Below are 20,602 nucleotides of genomic sequence, written 5' to 3'. Positions count from 1 at the left end.
GATCAGTCCAGATCAGTCAGATCCAGTCAGGTCAGTCCAGATCCAGTCCAGGTCAGTCAGTCAGTCAGTCAGATCCAGTCAGTCCAGATCGGTCAAATCGGTCAAGGTCAGTCCAGATCCAGTCCGAGTCAGTCCAGATCCAGTCCAGATCCAGTCCAGGTCAGTCCAGTCAGTCCAGGTCAGTCAGTCAGATCCAGTCCAGGTCAGTCCAAGTCCAGTCCAGATCCAGTCAGGTCAGTCCAGGTCAGTCCAGATCCAGTCCAGATCAGTCCAGATCCAGTCCAGATCAGTCCAGATCGAGTCCAGTCAGTCAGTCAGATCCAGTCAGTCAGATCCAGTCAGGTCAGTCCAGATCCAGTCCAGATCCAGTCCAGGTCAGTCCAGTCCAGTCAGTCAGATCCAGTCCAGTCAGTCAGATCCAGTCCAGATCCAGTCCAAGTCCAGTCCAGATCCAGTCCAGATCGGTCAGGTCAGGTCAGATCCAGTCCAGATCAGTCAGGTCAGTCAGATCAGTCCAGATCCAGTCAGATCCGGTCAGTCCAGATCAGTCCAGATCAGTCCAGATCCAGTCCAGGTCAGTCAGGTCAGGTCCAGATCCAGTCAGGTCAGTCCAGATCAGTCCAGATCCAGTCAGATCAGTCAGATCCAGTCCAGATCAGTCCAGTCAGTCCAGATCCAGTCAGATCCAGTCCAGATCCAGTCAGGTCAGGTCAGTCCAGGTCAGTCCAGATCCAGTCGGTCAGTCAGTCAGTCCAGTCCAGGTCAGTCCAGATCCAGTCAAAGTCAGTCAAGATCAGTCAGGTCAGTCCAGGTCAAATCCAGTCCAGTCCAGTCAGATCGAGTCAGGTCCAGTCGATCCGGTCAGATCCAGGTCGGTCAAATCAATCCAAATCAATCCAGATCGGTCAAGTCGGTCAAATCCAATCCATCAATCCAAATCAGTCCAAATCCAGTCCAAATCAATCCAAATCAATCAAATCCAGTCAAATCAATCCAAATCAATCAAATCAATCCAAATCAATCCAAATCAATCAAGTCAATCAAATCAATCAAATCAATCCAAATCAGTAACAAATAGTCAAATCCAATCCAAATCCAATCCAAATCCAATCCAAATCCAATCCAAATCCAATCCAAATCCAATCCAAATCCAATCCAAATCCAATCCAAATCCAATCCAAATCCAATCCAAATCCAATCCAAATCCAATCCAAATCGGACGGTCGCGTCTTGTGTCGATTTTGCAAACCAAAAACCATTTTCGGACGGTCTTCAAGACGCGTCTTGTGATTTTGCAAACAACAAATCAGTTTCCGACGGTCTTCGAGACGCGTCTTGAGATTTTGCAAACACAAACCTTTATCCGACGGTTCTCGAGACGCGTCTTGTGATTTTGTGAACCATAAACCATTTTTCGACGGTCTTCGAGACGCGTCGTGTGATTTTGCAAACCGCAAACCATTTTCCGACGGTCCTCGGATTGTGATTTTGCAAACCACAATAAATGATATAAAAATAGTTTGACGATAACTTAACCTTTATACTATATGAAGTATATATTTCGAGCCCAACATTTGAAAAGTGAGTGCATGAGTTGGTGAGTAACGCATCAAACAATTTAAGCTGAACAAGCTAGTTTTTAGCTAAAGAAGTTTATTTGCCACGAAACAAGCTCTTCTTCAGCTTCCAATGTTTGTTTGGTTACTGCGTGAGTGAGTGAACAAATAAGTACGAGGGTAAGTGAGCGGGTGAATGAATAAATGAGTGAGTTATTGAATAACTGAGTAAGAAGTGAGAGTATTATTTAGTAAGAGAGTGTACTGATAAACTGGCAAACGGACGAGTAAACAAATAAATGATAAATCAAGCTTGAGGGAGAATGTTTGAACGAGTGAGCAAGTAAATAACTGCAAAAGTGACTCAGTGAGCATTAGGGTGCCAATGAAAATGACATTTTCGAATTTCAAAGAACGACATTATAAAAGTATGACTCAAAATATGACCCCATGCAAAATTTGAGCTCAATCGGACATGATTTTCGGGGTGCCTAAAATACATCAAAGTTTAGAAATTTTTACCCATGAAAATTTTTCCAAGGTACCCCAAGGAAAAGTCGAAAATCGATTTTTCGTTTTTGATGCCAAGTGATTAAAAATGCATGAAACGTCGAGATCTAATGATATTAAAACATTTTTGTTAACTTGGCGCAGTGGCGATATCGTAACCAATGAGGTACAACCGAGGTGCGATTATTGCTAGTTGAAAACTAAAACATTTTTGAATAAGATCGATTTTTTCCGTCTTTTTTAGGGATTTTTTATTATCGGATTTTTGAAATAGCGTTTTTAGGTCGGTTTTTGCCTTTCTCGTACAACAAAGTTGTACCAGAAAGGCTTTCATTTCACTCCCAAAACGTACTTTTTATTGAGCGCTTGTAGACCCATAGTATTATATACCATTCGATTCAGCTCGACAAATTGAGCAAATGTCTGTCTGTCCGTGTGTGTGTGTGTGTGTGTGTGTGTGTGTGTGTGTGTGTGTGTGTGTGTGTGTGTGTGTGTGTGTGTGTGTGTGTGTGTGTGTGTGTGTGTGTGTGTGTGTGTGTGTGTGTGTGTGTGTGTGTGTGTGTGTGTGTGTGTGTGTGTTTTTTTTTTGCAAGGGTTAAAGGCCATCAAAATCTGCGCGACAGACACCTCGAGCATCCACACTATGCTTGAAGGCGAACAGGATGGGCTCCTCCGACCTGCTAAAATGTGCCTCCCGGATAAACCGGGTCCCTTATCCTCCTTGCCTCGATCCCCAGGACCACTGGATGCTGCGACTACTTCGGGGGCTGTGCTCATGCACTTCTTCTAAAATTCCGGCCCCTAGCTTAGGCTAGTTCGCCGACTGGCTTGCTGAGATCCACTACTACGTCTCGATCCCTCGGCGGTTGTGCCGCAAACTTCCTCACTCGAATCCTCCTGACTTCCCCCGGCGTCGAGGGTGGTCCACCAGTTCCGGTGAAGGAAACTTCCGCACTGATGGTGCCCCGACTACCGGCGGCTATCGCAGGGGACGCTTTCGCGCATTGCGCCGACTTCGTCTTCGGGTTGCAGAGGTGGTCCGACAGTTCCGGTGGTGGTGTGTGTGTGTGTGTGTGTGTGTGTGTGTGTGTGTGTGTGTGTGTGTGTGTGTGTGTGTGTGTGTGTGTGTGTGTGTGTGTGTGTGTGTGTGTGTGTGTGTGTGTTTTTTTTACAAGGGTTAAAGGCCATCAAAATCTGCGCGACAGACACCTTGAGCATCCACACTATGCTCGAAGGCGAACAGGGATGGGCTCCTCCGACCTGCTAAAATGTGCCTCCCGGATAAACCGGGTCCCTTATCCTCCTTGCCTCGATCCCCCAGGACCACTGGATGCTGCGACTACTTCGGGGGCTGTGCTCATGTATTTCTTCTAAAATTCCGGCCCCTAGAATAGGCTAGTTCGCCGACTGGCTTGCTGAGATCCACTGCTACGTTGTCTCGATCCCTCGGCAGTCGTACCGCAAACTTCCTCACTCGAATCCTCCTGACTTCCCCGGCGTCGAGGGTGGTCCACCAGTTCCGGTGAAGGAAACATCCGCACTGATGGTGCCCCGACTACCGGCGGCTATCGCAGGGGACGCTTTCGCGCATTGCGCCAACTTCGTCTTCGGGTTGCAGAGGTGGTCCGACAGTTCCGGTGGTGGATGACGTCCGCACTGGCGGTGCCCTACATACCCGAAGCACTTCCTTCTTCTTTCTTCTTTCTTCAGCAGGTTGGCAATTCGAGCGCCGAGGTCGGTCCAACGATTCCGGTTGGCAGAAGACTTCCGGTTCGCTGGCGCCCCGACGACCCGAAACCAAACACTGCTCACTGTGCTGGATTTCGCTCCAAACCGACGCTTATTTGCTGGTCCCTTCTCCATTGACGCTGCAGCTCTGACAGTATTTGCGTCACGACTCTGCTTACTGCATTCCACGTACCCTCATCGCGACACATTCGCTCTGCGATGTTGTCCGCCCGTAGGGCAGGCATTCCTCTACGTACTTCCGCAAACCTTGGGCAATCGAATACCACGTGTTCTGGAGTCTCCTCTATGTTGATACACGCCGGGCAGGATGGCGATGACGCATGGCCACACCGATGCAGATAGTGACGGAAACAGCCATGTCCGGAAAGGAACTGTGTGAGGTAAAAGTTCACCTCTCCATGCTCCCTATACACCCACGTCGACACATTGGGGATGAGCCGGTGAGTCCACCTTCCATTATCCGCATTGTCCCTCCTGCTGCCACTTCACCATAGAGTCCAGTCTCACCGTCTTCCTCACATTTCTGGTATCTCTCCGTTGGTAACACTCGATATCCTCTGCTAGGGTTATGCAGATTGGAATCATCCCTGCGATAACGCAAACTGCCTCCGAGGAAATGGTTCGGTACGCACTCGCGACTCGAACGGCCATTAGGCGAAACACGCTGTTCAACTTTCTGCGGTTACGTTTCGTCTTGAGCGCAGCTCCCAGGCTGGAGCTCCGTACCTCAGTATCGAGGATGCTACTGCTGCCAGAAGACGCCTACTACTGCTTTTCGGACCACCGACATTCGGCATGATCCTTGCAAACGCACTGACCATTTTAGATGCCTTTTCGCAGGAATACTCTACATGGGTGTTGAAATTCAACCGGTCGTCGATCATCACTCCTAGATGCCTCAAAGCCCGCACGGACGGTATGTTGTGCCCTCCTATGGTAATCTGAATCCGCTGGATCTCGCGGCAGTTGCTAACCAGCATCACTTCTGTTTTGTGGTGAGCAAGCTGCAGTTTGACTCCATTCATCCAGTTTTCAACTGCGTCGGTCGTCTCCGCCACCAGCATTTCTACCTCTTCCAGCGACTCTCCGGTTATCGTTAGAACGACATCATCCGCGAATCCAAAAATCTTCACGCCTTTGGGCAACTTCAGTTTTAGAACTCCGTTATACATAATGTTCCACAGCGTCGGGCCTAGAATGGAACCTTGCGGAACACCTGCGGTAACCCTAATCGACTTCTGCCCCGAATTCGTTTCGTAAACCAGGATCCGGTTCTGGAAGTAACTTTCAATGATTCTACACAAGTAGTCAGGAACCCGCATACCGTGCAGCGCTGCGGCGATAGCCCAGCTGGCACTGTTAAAAGCGTTTTTGACGTCAATCGTTACTACAGCGCAGAATCGATTGCCGCGCCTCTTCTTCTTGGCCGCTTTCTCTGAAACTTCAATGACCGTCCTGATTGCGTCCACCGTCGATCTGCCTTTTCGGAATCCGAACTGCATTTCCGATAAGCCGGTCTCGCCTTCAGTGAACTGCGTCAGCCGATTAAGGATAATCCTTTCCAGAAGCTTCCCCAGTGTATCCAGCAGGCATATGGGCCTATACGATGCTGGATTCCTCGGCGGTTTCCCTGGTTTCGGCAGCAGCACTAGTTTCTGGATCTTCCACCTATCCGGAAAGTTACCATCTGCTAGGCATTTCTGCAGCACCATCCTAAACAAATCTGGAAACGCCAGTATTGCAGTTTTTAGAGCCACGTTTGGAATTCCATCCGGACCCGGAGCTTTCTTCATCTTCAGACCTTTCGCCACTGATGACAGCTCGTCGTTGGAGACTTGCATACCTGCAATGGTTACTCCGTCTTCATCTACGTACGGTGTAGGTGGCCACATCGTAGAATCATGCTGCGGGAAGAGACCATCAATGATGATCTTCAGCTTGTCCGGACACATTTCCGCTGGCGTCGCTGGACCCCTGATCCTCGCTGTTACGACCCGATAAGCGTTGCCCCAAGGATCAGCGTCAGCTTCTCGGCACAACTCCTTGAAGCAGTTGGATTGGCTGACTTTAATCTCCCGTTTGAAGGCCGATCTAGCTTCACGGAAGATTATCTTACGCTCCTCTCTGACTGTTTCAGACCTTGCTCTCTGAAAGTGTCTTCTGGCTCTGAGACACGCAGCACGAAGGCTAGCAAGAGTATCGTTCCACCAGTAATTTAGCCGCCGGCTTTTCCTTGGCTCCAGTCTCCTTGGCATCGTCGCATCGCATGCCCTCGCAAGAGTTTCTGTCAGCTCGTCTGCATCGAGATTTGTAGCGCCGCTGTCCGCTCGGAGTGCTTCAATAAAAGATCTTTGTCGAAGTCCTTCGCCTTCCATTTTCGCCCGCTATTCCTAATCTCTCGCCGTACCGTCGGCATTCGTGTTCCAACACAATACCGGATCGCCTGATGATCACTATGTGTATAGTCCTCACTAACTCTCCAGTTCATGTTCCTCACCAGCGACGGACTGCAGAACGTGACGTCGATGATGGACTCCCTGCCATCTCTGCGAAATGTACTAACGGTACCTTCGTTGCACAGCCTGACGTCCAGCTTTGCCAACGACTCCAGCAAACTGTAACCTCTGGGGTTAGTCAGCCTGCTTCCCCACTCCACTGCCCAAGCGTTGAAGTCGCCTCCTATGATAACCGGTTTTCGGCCGATCAGCTTCTCCGTGAGTGAGTCCAGCATCCGGTTATACTGCTCCAAAGTCCATCTTGGGGGTGCGTAGCAGCTACACACGTAGATCCCGTTGATTTTGGAGATAACGAAACCTTCGCTTGAGCTGTCTACCACTTCTTGAATAGGAATTTGCCCATCACTTGGATAGCTGCAATCCCCGATGACTCCGCCACCCAGTTGCCGCTGACAAGAGGGATCCGATACGGTTCAGCAATAAGTGCCATGTCACACATTGTTTCTGTTGTCGACTGCCACAACAGTGGCTGTGCGGTGTCGCAATGATTGAGATTCAACTGGATGATCTCCATTAACATCGGCCCGCCATCGCCTTCTTGTATGCAGGGCATTGGAAGCCACCCGTCGTATGGTCGTTTCCGTCCTCCGGTTTGCAGAGCAGGCATCTTGGTTGCTTCGTGCAGTCCCTAGCAACGTGTCCTTCTTCACCACATTTCCTACATAGACCGGATCTATCCGGGCCTTTGCAAATTCGCGCCTGGTGGCCAAACGCCATGCATTTGAAGCATCGCTCCATCTGCTGGTGACTCGTGGGGCGAATCTCAACGGGCACACCGACCATCCTACTTTTACCTTGCCCGCCTCCACCATTTGGTTGGCAGCCTCTGCTGGTAGTCGTATCGCTGCTACTTGTGTGCCACCGTACGCTCTCCTCAGTCGAACCGTCATTTGCACTTCCCCCAGCTTGCATTGTGAGACCAGTGCATCCCTCAGTTCGTCAGTGTGTGTGTGTGTGTGTGTGTGTGTGTGTGTGTGTGTGTGTGTGTGTGTGTGTGTGTGTGTGTGTGTGTGTGTGTGTGTGTGTGTGTGTGTGTGTGTGTGTGTGTGTGTGTGTGTGTGTGTGTGTGTGTGTGTGTGTGTGTGTGTGTGTGTGTGTGTGTGTGTGTGTGTGTGCACATTGAAACATTAGACAATTTTTCTAGTACTAAACCTGAATCGATTTTGCTACAACAAGTTGCATTTGATGGGGAATGTTTTCTTCTTGTTCGCTATTGATAATGATGGCACGTCTCTATTTCATAATGATGGCACGTCTCAAAAAATAGTAAATATTCAAAGAGTTATGAGACATCATTATTTCGTAACAAATAAGCTATCGATTTTCTAGGTTAAGTTCTCCCAAGACACAATTTATTCGATACCGGCACACTGACAGCATAGAATACACAGCTTACACGGAAGAAAAAACTTCACAAAGAAACATAGAAACCCATTAATGAGTTAAAAAGTACCTATTTTAAGATTTCATGTATACACTGAAAATTCTCGTTTATTTTTTCAAAATGACCTAAGAAACATATTTTCATGAATGAATTTTAATATTGCGATCAACAGACCAATATGATAGCTTTTGATTGCAGTACACAAATTAATTCATGAAAAAAAGGTGACATATGTTCTTTTTAAAAGTTAAGTGTCATTTCTGCCATTTCTTTCCCCTATGGGCCGATGTGAGCAGTGAGAAGTGAAAAGTGAGACGTGAGAAGTGCGAAGTGAGGAGTGAAAGTAAGAAGTAAGAAATGAAAAATGAGAAATGAAAAATCACCAGATGATCCGAAATGAAAACAAAAATGTTTTTCCAAATTTAATCTAGACTATCCTTTGAAAAGAGCTGAAATTTTTTGCCAATATTTTCAAATGGATATAATAGAAAAACGACGCATCCCACAAAAAAGTTTTGTATGGGTGACCATCGCAAAATCAGTCAAACTTTCTAGTGAAAATATCGGAAACAATCCAAATTGAGCCCTACACTGAAAAAAAAACAGTTTAAAAATTTTAAAGTCGATTTGCGAAAAAACGCCCTTTTTGATTTAAAATAAATTTCTCTCAAGATAGGTTATGCTCCTTACCAACCGTCCATACATCGCAAGCTGGGCACTTTTAAGGAAAAAAGGTTTTTCTAACAAAAACTTTTTTTGTCGGAATTATTTTCAGTGTATTTTTATCTGAAACTAAACCAATGAAAGCCCTCGTTATAGAACCCCAAGCAAATCTATTTTTATGATACATTGTCTAATTAAGTCACTAAATATAGTTTGTTTTTAAATTAAGAGTAATATTAAAAAGGGGTTTATATCTTCAAAAAAATATTATATTCCATTATTAGCTTCTTTAGTTGCGACCAGTTACGACCAAAACATTGTACTCTGCCTGACTGTACAGGAACACTTAATATGAGTATATATGTATACATATGTTAAATCCACCCCTTAAAGACACTGAAAAAATCAATTCCGTCAAGAAAAAGGTTTTGTTAGAAAAATTGTTTTCCCTTTAAAGTGCCCAGCTTGCGATGTATGGACGGTTGGTAGGGAACATAATCACCTATCTTGAGACAAAATTTCGTCCAAATCGAAAAGGACGTTTTTTTGCGAATCGACTTTTAATTTTTTAAATCGATTTTTTTTAGTGTAGGGTTCAATTTTGAGTTTTTCAAAAAGTTTTATTAGAAAGCTTGACTGATTTTGCGATAGTCACCCATACAACAATTTTTTGTAGGAAGGGTCGTTTTTCGATTATATTTATTTGAAAAAATCAGAAAACACAAGTTTGACCCTTTTCAAAAGATAGTCTGAATCAAATTTGGAAAAACACGCACTTTTCTTTTTATAACACTTCTTAAATATTCACGCTAAAAATGAACTACTCAAAATTGAGTCGAATCCGACTCATTTTCATTAAAAACGGGACAACTCAAAATTTGAGTAAAAGATGCTACTTCAATAAAATGATGATTTCGCGAAAGTTAAGCTTGGCCTTCCATCAATGTTTAATACGTCAGATGCGAAACAAGTTTATCTATCTATCTAAGTGCATTTTACGACAAACAGATTCCTAGTTTAAGTGCAATCATCATTTTATTGAAGTAGTATCTTTTACTCAAATTTTGAGTTGTCCCGTTTTTAATGAAAATGAGTCGGATTTTAGCGTGTTGACCAATAAGTTTACAAAAAGTCAACATAAACAATCAGAACACTTGCAAGTTCCCAAAAAGTTCTATTTTGACTTTACGCATTTTATTACACTTCCCGCATAACTTTTCGAAAGGACCTAAGTAAAAAATTTCATGAATTCTCGCTTAACTTTTCAAAAGGACGTAAGTAACATTTTTTTTATGAATTAATTGGAATACTGCAATCAATATTGTGTATCCGGAATAAATTTATACCGCTTTTTATACCGAAGTTGGATTTTTCCCCAGATACAGGCAACTTTCCCAACTTCGGAAGTAGTGCGCTGGATTCGCCTAAAGATGCGCTAAACAACGTATCAATTAGTTTGACAAATAAAACTTCGGAAGAAAGTTCGGTTCGGAAGTCCCGACTTCCGAATTCTAACTTGGTGCTACGCCGACAATAGCTTTCATGTTGTTCTGTTGATTGCAGTACTCAAATTAATTCATGAAAAAATGTTACTTAGGTCTTTTTGATAAATTATGCGAGATCTATAGTACAGCAGAAAGTCCATTGCTGATAAACGTTCATTTCGAACAATACACCGCAGATTGCTGGTTAATTTTTTTTTTGACATATACTCTGTCTCGCTCAAACCAACAGCGAATAATCTAGCGACTACTTTAACGAACTATTTAAGGAACAGCTACTTTAACCGACCGTGTCCATTTAGCAAGTACGGTGTTGAACATAATCTGGAGATTAAAATAACACTTAATAAAGTTTTAAAAAAACTTACAATATTGAGTAAAACAAATTAAGGGTGTAGCATTTCCCCATGCGGTGAATGAATTTCGCACCGTGTATATAACTGACAGCATGAATGTTTGTGTTGCTTCTTTCGTGCTTTATTGATGATGCTAACCTCTCAAGCAAAGTTTTCCAAAGCTTCAAATGTGGAACACGAAAGCTAATGGACGAACACACACGCGCTAGAGACCCGAAGCCGATGACTTTATCCGCTCGCATCAACACAGCTGTAAAAGTTTCATCGTTGGAAATAAAAATCGCATACCTACGTACATGCTTTCTCGTGCGCTCGTTACGTTTGCTGCCATTTTGTTTCATGTTTTGGAAGGAAAGAAGAGGCGTGTCATTAAGGCTAACTGCTTTTTGGTTTGGGTGGTTTGGTTGGTTTGGGTGGAATGATGGTGTAGTTTGGGCATATGGGTGATTTGAACATAACGTTCGTTTTCATACACCTCCTTATTTCCATATTATGCGGCTTTTTTTCATTTATATTTATGTGAATTGTTGGTTTCATTTTCACAAATGTACTTGTACAATTATTACACAAAGGGATGCAAAATCAATGTATGACATACAACTAGTTTTATTGAGCTTTAATATTACATTGGTGAAAAAACACTACGGCTGATTCCCGCCCTAAAACAATTGTAGGCGCAACAACGCGTCTGGAAAGTTAATCCATATGTATTTTTCAAAACGCGCCGTTGCGCTAATCATTGTATTTACTATCGCTAATCATTGTACTATCGCACGATCGCATATTTGTAACATATGCATTTTTTTCCTTTCTCGTACAACAAAGTTGTACCGAAAGGCTATATGATTGCTAAAAAAACTTGATAGAAGGCCCGTAGACCCATAGTGTTATATACCGATCGACTCAGCTCGACAAACTGAGGTGACGTCTGTTTTTTTTGTGTATGTGTGGGTGTATGTGTACAAATTTTGTAGGCACACTTTTTCGAACTTAGAATTATCCGATTTACTCGCAACAAGTTGCATTCGACGGGGAATTGTTTGCTATTGGAAATGGGCCCGATCATTGCTTTTCGGAATTATTGAAAAATCATTGTTTTTCCCCAAAGGTCCCCTTTGAAAATTCAAAGAACAATTTTTTTTGAATGGTGGCAAGGCAAAAATATTAAAAATGATCGAAAAAATGTGATCTATTCCCCCAAAGAGCTTTTTTGACCTTTCTAATGTGATTTTTTCAATATATTTTATAATGCACGAGAAAGGCATCATCACTGCTAGGTGGATTAATCTGGGTTTTTTTAAACAACGCTGTTTATTTTCACGCGGTTTTGATTTACACTAAAAAGATCGACGTAAAAAAAACTTTGTGTTGTTCTTGAGTGAAATATTTAATTCTGATTTGTAAAATAAATAAGTAATGGAGTTTGAAAAGTAATTCAAGAAACTACGTGAAAAATGTAAAAAAGGAGTTGTTATATTGACATACTGTTTTATTCAATAAATTACATGGTTCTTCTAAATGAGTTAAGATTTCCTCGGACTTGTATATTTTTCGATGTTCCTCAACTATCTACAGTTAGTACACTATTTTTTATCCTCATCTACTGAGAGTTTGGAATTATAATCTTTTATCAATGCTATACCTCCGGAATTTCTAGAGCTTTGAACAAATTTTTAATATAGTTGCTACCTTGCACGAAATAGTACAACTCGATCGTTGAAATTTCATGCGCCTCAACCTCAACTATAGATTTTGGAGAATCAATTGTCTGTGCCTATGTAAATGATGAGATAATAAGAAACTCATAGTCTGATTATCTTCTTATTGCCATTACATCCCCACACTGGGACAGAACCGCCTCGCAGCTTAGTGTTCATTAAGCACTTCTACAGTTATTAACTGCGAGGTTTCTAAGCCAGGTTACCATTTTTGCATTCGTATATCATGAGGCTAGCACGATGATACTTTTATGCCCAGGGAAGTCGAGACAATTTCCAATCCGAAAATTGCCTAGACCGGCACCGGGAATCGAACCCAGCCACCCTCAGCATGGTCTTGCTTTGTAGCCGCGCGTCTTACCGCACGGCAAAGGAGGGCCCCTCAATAGTCTGATTATATTTAAGTTAAAAATATTTACCTTGGATTACTTTTTGTTTGTCCGCTGGATCTAAGTTCTCATCAAAAAGGCACAGTCCTGTGAGGGTGTTATCCAAATACTGTAAATGGGTTAAAAAGCCTTTGTGCACTGATTTTGCAACTTCATCATCGTAAACCTCATCATTTTTCAAAAATTTTAATAAATTGAGGTCATTATTTGCCGACATGCATTGCAGTACATGAGCTAAGAAACCAGTTTTTCAAATAAATTTTCACAATGAAGATATTGAATCGTGCTAATCGATCTCTAGTGTTGTTAGGCATATTATACGTGTGGCTATAAATGAACATTTTTAAAGTGTGAATAATTTTAACCATTCACCTTGCATTAGGGAAATCACCAGGAGCTCTAATTTGCAATTTTCCATCAAGTTTTCCACTCAGAAATACTATGGCAAGTTGGATAACTTCCCGATAATCTTCGCGGTGATGTTGCTCTTTAAGTTGTCGGGTTAGGGACAAAAGGTCGAAAGGACAAATGGTCGAAAGACAAAACGTCGAAAGATAAAAGGTTGAAGGGGCAAATGGTCAAAAAGGAAAAAAAGGTCGAAAGGGACAAAAGATCGAAAGGACAAAAGGTCAAAAGGACAAAACGTCGAACTACACAAAAGGTAGAAAGGACAAAATGTCGATCGGGACAAAAGGTCGAAAGGGAGAAAAGGTCAAAATAGACAAGAATCTGATAGGGAAAGAATCAATCTCACACCAGAGTTACCCTACACAGTTAGCAGAAACTCTGCTCTTTTATTTTTCTTAATTTTTAACATTCATGTAGTGAGTACAACTAATAAATGAATGTTTGAGTTTTCTAAATGTCACTTCAATCTATCAAAATGGCGCACGCTACACGTCAAATACACCGGCGTGTATTACACGCCGGTTTTTTTTCAATGCGCGTGCCTGCGTGGCTGCAGCGTGCACTATTTTGACAGATCTAAGTGACATTTAAAAAGCCTAAATATTCATCTATTATTTACACTCATTGAAAAAGTTTTATTAATTTGTTAAAAATACTGAAAAATAAAAGAGCATTTTTGCCAACTGTATAATATGACAACAAGTTTTATTCGTTTCCTAAATCAACAATCTTTTTTATCTCGAGCCGAACTATCTAGATATTCATAATATTGTTTGATAGTAATCACTACTTTGAAAATTGCTAATTCTGCAACTTTGATTGATGAGATGAGTGTGTTATTTTAGCTTGAAGTTAAATGCATTTCACAAATTCCTTTGGAATACACCCTACTTGTTCTTAATCGATCTTTTGTCCCTTTCGACCTTTTGTCCTATTCGACCTTTTGTCCTTTTCGACCTTTTGTCCCTTTCGACTTCTTGTCCTTTTCGACCTTTTGTCCCTTTCAATTTTTTGTTCAACCTTTTGTCTCTTTCAGCCTTCTGTGCCATTCGACCTTTTGACCTTTCGAACTTCTATACCTTTTGACGTCTATGCTTTGTGAATGCTTTGTATTTATAATAGAATTAAATTCAATTAAAATTATAAAATCAGCAAAACTTGCTATAACATAAAATATAAAGTATTCACCACTAGAATTTTCTTAAATTTACCAGGTATCGGTAAACTTTCTCCATTAGTACAAACTGAAAGGATGGACTCGCTTTGTGTTTCAGTTTGTGACGAAGACTCAAAATCACTTGCTGTTAAAACATTAAAGCCTCTTTGTTGGCTATTCTCAGTTTTGGTTGGATTTGATATATTTTCCGCGTCGATTTTTTTTGTTTGGCTTGTTCTTCTTCAAAGGTACTGGTCGAGATAGTTTCTGTAACGTACGGTTCATTCATGTCTCCAGGATTCTCATTTGTCTCCTCAAAGTTACTGCATGAAATAGTATCTGTGCGTTCACATGTATTCGTTTCTTGATTGTTGGTCCGCTGTCGCTATTCTTGCAAGTAGCGCATTGCTTGCTTTTCCAACTTGTTCTTCGGTTTACTTTTCTTGCAGATGTCGAATAAATCTCCTATCCCATCGCATCAAGAAAGTATTGCCTCTTCTCAAGTTCAGTCGTCGAGATTAGCAGCCTATTTTTCTATAGATCTCTACAATTTTTATGGTAACGCAAAATTTTAATTAAATTGCCCTATTACCAATCACTTGATTAATTCGTTTTCCTTTCCATACAGCTATCAACGCTTCTGTTGTTGTTTGCGCACTTTGTTTAGCAGTTTGTTACTCAGCTCGCAAATGAAACATGAACTTACGAAGATCTTCACTATACGACGGCAAATTAGATGACTTGGGAAACAATGACAAATATTCATTTTCATTTTCATTCTCATTTTGCAGCGTTTGCTGGGGCAATGAGAGCGCAAGTCAATCCGAAGCCGATAATAGAGAGGGTAATGGCAGAAGAGTCCTTGCAGACCACTTGAACGCCATGGGGTGGGATAAGGATGGGGTGAAGTGAGTATTGCCGAAAAGAAGAGAACTCACATCATTATCACTGATGAAAAGGCCTCTGCCTGACTGCACTACCATTCAAGGCTCCACGACACGATGTCCGTTGGATCACATGTAAATGCCGTAAATTAGTGCGTCAATCAGAAAAATATATTAAGCTCTTTTAGTGGAATGTATTAAACCGTCTAAGACGAATTAAGTACTGTCCATTTAATTCCACCAGTTAATTTTCGTTATCTTTGCAGATACGTATTTCGACCACACAGTTGTCGTCGAAATACGTATCTGCAAAGATAACGAAAATTAACTGGTGGAATTAAATGGACAGTACTTAATTCGTCTTAGACGGTTTAGTGCGTCAATGCCAGATATGTAACGCGGCACCAAACAAAAATAGTCAACATGTGATACCACCACGACAGGATATGTCTTTGGTTGCCATCTCAGTGCTAATGGCGTAAGCCGTCCCACCGCGGCAAGGTAACATATCCGAGGGGAAGGACTTGGGCAACAATGACAAATATTCGCCAACAAACAGAATATTCTCCATTTTATAAAAAATAATAATAAAAAACAGTGTGACTGCTTTCACTTCTAAATTTCAAATAAATACTGGTAATAATACTGGATAGTCGAGTCAAGTACGAGACACTGAATACGGCCTTACTGTTGAGGTCGAAATACGTATCTGTCAAGATACAATTAAGTGGTGGAATTCAATGGGATTGAACAAACTCGTCTTATGACAAGGGAAAAAGTTTTATTAATTTTGAGCACCCCTAAATCATGCCCGACTTAGCTCAAATTTTGCATAGGGGGGTATTTTTGGCTACGAAAACGTTTGCGTATCGTCCGGTGTTAAAATTCGATGAAAAAAATTTGCAAGGTCTAAAAATATTCTAAGATAAAAATTCGATCACTTTCAAAATTTTGTTTCTGGAATAACATCAGATCTCGACGTTTCATGCATTTTTAAGTTATTTGGCATCAAAAACAAAAATTCGATTTTCGACTTTTCCTTTGGTCCCCCCTTGGGAAAATTTTTATGGATAAAAATTTAAAAACTTTGATGAATTTTAGGCACCCCTAAATCTTGTCCGATTGAGCTCAAATTTTGCATGGTCATATTTTGGGGTAATGAAACTTGTGAGCAATGTCGTTTTTTTTTTAAATTCGATGACAAATTTTTTCCCATACATTCCATTTGCACCCTAGTGCACAATTATTGTAGTTTTTGACTACTTGGCGTAGAAACCAATACCGTACGGGACTGAAATCCGTACAGCACCGAAATCCGTCCACCTCAGGAGATATCAATAAATTAAAGGAGGTTAAAGGTAATTAATGTAGGAATAATTAATCTTATCCCGTTCAGATACTTGGCAGTGAGCTGGTAGGGCATAGAATTGGAAAGAAGGCTTTGAAATTAAAACAACAAAAATCAAAAACACCCATCACCCAAACACACTCCACCCACCAAACGCGTAGTTTTTGCCGCCATTTTGTTTTCGGGTAGAGCATAATTCAAGACAAAATTTTCAAAACGACTTATCTGCTTTTGTAAACAAAGATTCAAACGACGATTTGACGAAGCTGATAGCTCTCCCACGCAAACCAACACCACCAACAGGTAGCAGAAGGTTTCCGCGACCTGTTGATGGTGTTGGTTTGCGTGGGAGAGCTATCAGATTCGTCAAATCGTCGTTTGAATATTTGTTTACAAAAGCAGATAAGTCGTTTTGAAAATTTTGTCTTGAATTGCACCAAAAGTAATTGTGTTTTAATTGCTAATTGCAAATCATTACATAAGATAAGCGGAATACAAATCGAAGGGATCGCTTCTCAAGGTGCGTATCGAACTATTTACAGTGGTATTTTAGTCAATCAGACTGTTTCTATTTAAAGATTTAGTGAAGAAATAGCTGTACGGATATTCATCCTTTGATTCGAAATCCGTCCACGGTGGACGGATTTCGAGTCAGGAGTAGTTAGTTTAATTCATTATATTATCATGTTTTTCGTAGTTATTAATGCATAAATGTGAAACACATCAAAAGTAGAAGCCTTCATGCGCCTGTGTCAATGACAAACGTTTTATTTACATTTGATTCCTATTTTCTAATGACTTTTTCATATACTAAGGTGCTTAAGTGTACGGTTTTCGATGCCCCACGGTAGTAAGTAAGACGTCTGGTGTCATAATTTAGCAATCGAGTTGTTATGTTCTTCCATTTCACGATTAATGTTTTCTTGGCGAAATGAATTATTCGTAGCATGTGACTTCTTACTAAAACTATTCAAGGTAACATTACCAAACCTTCAACAACGCGAACAACAAGGTAACGTGAGCCTTCATGCATATCACTCAAGATTACATCATTTTAAGAGGATCAAGTCTTCTCCTTCTGGGATGCAGAAAATATCCGACACTTACGACATTTGGGGGGTGGGGGAGGATTGCGGAAGCTACACCGGGTAGGAAAAGAATCTCCTTTGCCAAGGTAAGGAAAGATGTCCCATCAGCCGTAAAAGTGTTGAGAACAGGGTTTATTGTTTTTATCAACGTCAACCATCGTAGCGCAGTCCGGAAAGAAATGGATGCGGTCCTAAGCCAAGAAAACAACCGCACTGAAGCTGATACGAAGTGCGAGTATATGGCGCACTATATTAATTTTAATTAGTTTGCTCTTCACGACGGCATCAAATTTAATTGAATTACTCTCGTGCATGCAAAGGGTGCCGGATAGAGATGGATGCGATTTGTGGAGAAATTGTATAAGGAACCAACTGGCACGAGTTTAATGGCGTAAATCATGGGTAATCTGCAGTAAACTTTCGAACAATGAATTATCATACTGAATGGAAGATTAGTGTTTTAAAACATTTACGCTGTACTGCACTGCTAGACAAGTTAACCACGCGTCTATGATATTCCTATTTACGTAAGAAAAAACTTCATGTAAGCATACTTAACAAAACTAGTTCTAAGCTCATTTTTCTCTATTACCTTACAATCAACTTCTTGAAAAATAGATAGATGGATAAAGATAAAACAAATGATATCCATCTATAAATAACAACGAAATAATAAATTAAAGAATTAGAAGTAACTCTAGTACGTTTTCATTGGCATCGATGAACACAAATAAGAAAATAATGGCTTTTTCTAGGAGTCCGAAAACGAATGAAAAGCTCCCCAGGGGACGGCCACATTTCATTCCGGCAAACCATCAACGATTCCACCGGTGAGTGCCTCGTAAAGTGAGGTGAACCAGAACATCTGGCAAATTGCAAGCAAAATGTCCTCTTAACTTTTGCACATTCCGGGCGCGTAACCAGCACGCATGCTGGCCCCGAACTAGGACTGCTGCAGCGGCAGTAACAGCACCAGCAGGGATATAGGACTGCAGCGACCTGCAGGTTGGGCCATATATTTCAATTGGACTGCAGCCTGGCATTCGGGTGGCTCGGCGAAAGTTGGTCATAGCATACCTACCGCTGCCTTTTGAGGAGAACTTTATAACACCTTTTCTCGGCAGGGCCGGTTTCCAAGGAAGGAAACCCGGCCCGTAGTAAATTATTACTATGCAAGTGGCAATCTGTGCCATATTTTACCGTCTTTTAAGAAGTGAAAAGAATATCACACACTCACGTAGACTCCGTTGAGCACTCTTTTCCGCTTGTTTCTTTGGGTTCTAGAAATCCGATTGACTTAGCACGAAGACTCCATATTGGAGAAGATAGCCGTACAAATTTCCCCACAATTTTGTACATGGAACAGGTAGGTTAATTTATCGAAATTTAAAAACTGAAATTACATATTTTAGTTACTTATTTCATATTGTGTTTGACACTCTTCTCAGTGCGATGTTTTCGCCGGTAGGTAATCCGTGGTGGTTAGTTGCGCTGCCTGACGACGGTAGGACCATTGTAAAACCATTTTGCGACTCACTTCGCTCGCATTAGGATTCAGCCGGAGTTCCAACTGCTAAGCACTTTGGCAGCTTCGAGCGGGGAAAATGTGCGAACGCGAAACCTCGGAAGGGGAGCAGTTAGTTATTTTCCAATTTTATTGTCACCATAAAGATTCGATTATTTCGCTATCGTGACCGGACCCAACGGGTTTGGCGTGAAATGGCATCGTGATTGTTCGGGGAATGATTTTTTTTTCACGAACCTGGTTGGATGGTTACGATTGGCCGGCAAATGGCCGCTGGAATAATGATTCTGCAAATGGAAAAGTGATCCACGTGGCAGTGCTTATATCAGTGCCACAGAGGTACGGTTGACTATCCCAAAATAGGTATAGCCAATCATGTTTCTTTACTCTCCAGCAAATGTTTAGCGGAAATTTTCATTTTTAGTAAGCGTCAGAAGTGGAAATTAGTGTCAATAGGGAACGAATATCTTTCTCTTTCGAAGTAAAAGTAAAATGCTTTTATAAAATCGCACAATGCATAGAAGTGAACACAATTGAACAAAATTGCATAAAATTAACTTAACGGAACATGTTTAGGGGATTTAGAGTGGGGGAGGTGAACAGATTGAAAAACAGGGGCCCGAGGATACTGCCCTGGGGACAACTGCGACGATGTTGGAACTCGCTCCGCTGATTGAGACCCGGAATGTCCTTGCCGTCAGGTAACTGTTAACCTTCCTAACGTGTTCGGGTCAATATGACCCGAATCGCACTTTCAAATTGTTATAGCTTTTTAACGCAACAATATAAAGGTCTGAAACTTATTGACTTTTCCTATTTCGTAGAAAACTATGTTCCAGAACGTTGAACTACTTTGTACGACGTTCCTGAAGGGCTCCAAAAAAAAAACTCACACTTACGGTGTTCGGGTCATATTGACCCGGATTTGACTTGGCAATATCTCGGGCATTTCAAAGCCAAATTCACATGTTTATATACCAAAATAATCGTCTGCTCATAAATTTTCCAAAACAGACCTCAGATTGTTGATCGGCCACACCTACATCTTGTAATCGGCGGAGGAAGGATCGTCAGTTGGCCACTTTTATATGGACGAAAATTGCCCACGAATATCGCGAATGAACGATTTTATTGCTGTTTTTCCTCAGAAATGTACATAATACTATTTCAGTAATGATGAATCGTGAATGCTGACAATATTTCTACAGATGTTCTAGGTTCTCCAAATCATTCTGGATTTTAGAGCCCTGGTCTACCAAGTCAATTACGCTTGGTACGAAACCAATAGCAATCCATGGTGCCCATACATGCCCTTAGAGGCCATGCGCATGATTTGCGATCTAGATATGTCCAAACCGGATGTTCTAAGTTCTCCAAATCATTCTGGAGTTCAGACGAAATGATCTACCAAGGATACTGGGCTCGATATCAAGCCAATAACAACCCATACAGGCCCTTAGAGGCCTTGTGCATGATTCACGATCTAGATATGTCCAAACCGGGTGTTCTTAGTTCTCCAAATCATTCTGGAGTTCAGACGAAATGATCTACCAAGATTACTGGGCTCGATATGAAGCCAATAACACCCCATACAGGCCCTTAGAGGCATTGTGCATGATTCACGATCTAGATATGTCCAAGCCGGATGTTTAAATACTCCAAATCATTCTGCAGTTCAGATGAAATGATCTACCAAGGATACTGGGCTCAATATCAAGCCAATAACAACCCATACAGGCCCTTTGAGGCGTTGTGCATGATTTACGATCTAGATATGTCCAAACCGGATGTTCTAAATTCTCCAAATCATTCTGCAGTTCAGACGAAAGGATCTACCAAGGATACCGGGC

At 41.8% G+C, this 20,602-nt stretch overlaps 1 long non-coding RNA gene and 1 other non-coding gene across 2 annotated transcripts in view; both read left to right on the top strand.

Moving 5' to 3' along the window:
- Positions 1–20,602, top strand: part of LOC134225454 (uncharacterized) — a 565,870-nt gene that overhangs the window by 262,347 nt on the left and 282,921 nt on the right. The gene's annotated exons all lie outside the window — the stretch shown is intronic.
- LOC134228209 (U4 spliceosomal RNA) lies at positions 2,199–2,335 on the top strand. Its single transcript, XR_009983876.1, has one exon. It is a non-coding gene; the product is annotated as a U4 spliceosomal RNA (small nuclear RNA).

Source organism: Armigeres subalbatus, chromosome 3 (assembly GCF_024139115.2).
Source record: "Armigeres subalbatus isolate Guangzhou_Male chromosome 3, GZ_Asu_2, whole genome shotgun sequence".
Classification (NCBI taxonomy): Eukaryota; Metazoa; Arthropoda; class Insecta; order Diptera; family Culicidae; genus Armigeres; species Armigeres subalbatus.
The sequence above is the reverse complement of the archived record's forward strand: the minus strand, read 5'-3'. Positions and strand labels throughout refer to the sequence as shown.